We start from the raw sequence: 2,289 nt of genomic DNA, 5'->3' as shown, positions 1-2,289 counted from the left end.
GCTGGGATTACAGGCTTGAGCCACTGCGCCCGGCCAACCCAATTAATTTCAATTGGTGAAAAGGAAGACCCTAGAGCACAGATTTCAACAATGTGCTGGACTCAAACCCAAAATCCTTTGACTTATTTTTATTTTTTTTTAGGGATGAGGTCTCGCTATGTTGCCCAGGCTAGAGTACAGTGGCTATTCATAGGCACTATCATAGTGCAGGGTAGCCTTGAACTCCTGGCCTCATGATCCTGCCATCTCAGCCTCCCCTAGCAGCTGGTAGCTGGGACTACAGACACAACCAGCCCTCTGACATATTTTTAGTACTCAGATGTGAAACTCACCCGATCTTTACTTTGGCCTTCATTATTGAGGTTTCCTTAAAGCAGTGGTTCTCAAAGTACCAGGTCCTGATCAGCAGCATCGGCATCAATTTGTTAAAAATACAAATGCTCTATGGGGCCCTACCTCAGACCTACCAAATCGAAAATCCTTAGTCAAGACTTAACTGCTGGTAAGTGACTGAGTTTTTGGTCAAAGGCATTTCCTTTTAGCACTTGTTCTCTGGGTCCTGATTTTTCTTCACTTATTTCAACAGAATGACCTTTCCCATTGTATTCCATCAGAGAGTGCTAATTAGAAGCAAAACCACGGCTTAATTGTGTTTTTTTTTTTTAACTTCACATTCCCAAGTTACACAGTCATTTTCTTTTTGTGACTATGTCCTTGAAAATCTAGGGCAATAGGTCTGCTCAGTGTTGTTGATTCTCTCATCCACAAGACTCATTTCACTTTATTAGAACTTTCCAGTTCCAAAATTAGGCTATCCTGTTAACTTCCTTCCCACTTGAGTGTTCCACTACATATACTCCACAGCCCTTTACCCTTGGAAATACTTTCACACATTGGCTTGCAGGCTAGTTAGTCTACCTTTTATCTGTAAAAGGTAAAACGGAAACTCAGTGAGATTAAAGCCATAGCTATAAAGTAGTGAAGTTTAAAGTTCTAGTACCTAGTTCAGTCCCTGACTCATAACAAGCACTCAACATATTTAACAAGTATGTGAATGACCACAGAAGCCAGATCTTTGACTTCTAGGCTGGTTTTCTTTCTCTTTTTTTTGAGATGGAGTCTTACTCTGTTGCCCAGGCTGGAAGTACAGTGGCACGATCTCGGCTCACTGCAACCTCCACCTCCCAGGTTCAGGCGATTCTCCTGCCTCAGCCTCCCAAGCAGCTGGGATTACAGGCATGTGCCACCATGCCCGGCTAATTTTTGTATTTTTAGTAGAGACGGGGTTTCACCATGTTGGCCAGGCTGGTCTCGAAATCCTGACCTCAAGTGATCCGCCTGCCTTGGCCTTCCAAAGTTCTGGGATTACAGGCATGAGCCACTGTACTCAGCCTCTGGCTGGTCTTTTCTATCACTACATCACACCATCTCTCACGTTATATAGTTGTGGGAATAGACAAGTCTAACTCCAAAAAGGGTTAGTAATCTTGTCCCATTTATTTTCCTGGCTCCCAAGTTGTGGTGTTGCCACCAGTATCAGAACACAGTGGTCTTCAAAATCTTTTCAATGAATCCTCCGAGGTGCCTACCAAGTTCCAAAATAACTGAAAGAACATCACATACACAGGCTGAGTACAGTAGCTCACATCTGTAATTCCAGCACTTTGGGAGGCTGAGGTGGGAAGATTGCTTAAGACCAGGAGTTCAAGACCACTCTGGGCAACATAGTGAGACCTCGTCTCTACCCTCCCCCGTACCCCCCAAAAAAAGCACCATGTGTCAAGGAGAATGGCATGGCGGCATGGTTGAAACACAGAGCCTTATCTAAAGACCCAGAGGGCTAGAATGGAGAAAGAGCTCTCAGAACAAATTTCAGACGGGTAAAAAATCTGGTAATATCAGCAGAAAATGAGAAACAAATAGTCTGGCTTCCTTCAAGGACTAAAGGACCTGAATTACTCCCATAAAATGGTGGAGAGTAGAGTCCACAAGATAACTGAATGGCAGAGATCTTTGCAATGAATGCCAGCTTTCAGTACACACTTCCACAGAAAAGTGAAGGTTAATCTAAGCCTAATTAAGTGCTTTAACTTGTCTACGCCTCTGATAGTAGAAAGAAAATCAGGCTACACTGGAATTTAAATCTCAGTTGGACTTAAACTTTTTCTAGGTTTTTTTTTTTTTTGGGACACGGAGTTTCACTCTTGTCGCCCAGGCTGGAGTGCAATGGCATGATCTCGGCTTACTGCAACCTCCGCCCCCCGGGTTCAAGTGATTCTCCTGTCTCAG

This window comes from Mandrillus leucophaeus, unplaced genomic scaffold (assembly GCF_000951045.1).
Source record: "Mandrillus leucophaeus isolate KB7577 unplaced genomic scaffold, Mleu.le_1.0 Scaffold72, whole genome shotgun sequence".
Taxonomy (NCBI): Eukaryota; Metazoa; Chordata; class Mammalia; order Primates; family Cercopithecidae; genus Mandrillus; species Mandrillus leucophaeus.
Note: the sequence above shows the minus strand (reverse complement) of the source record.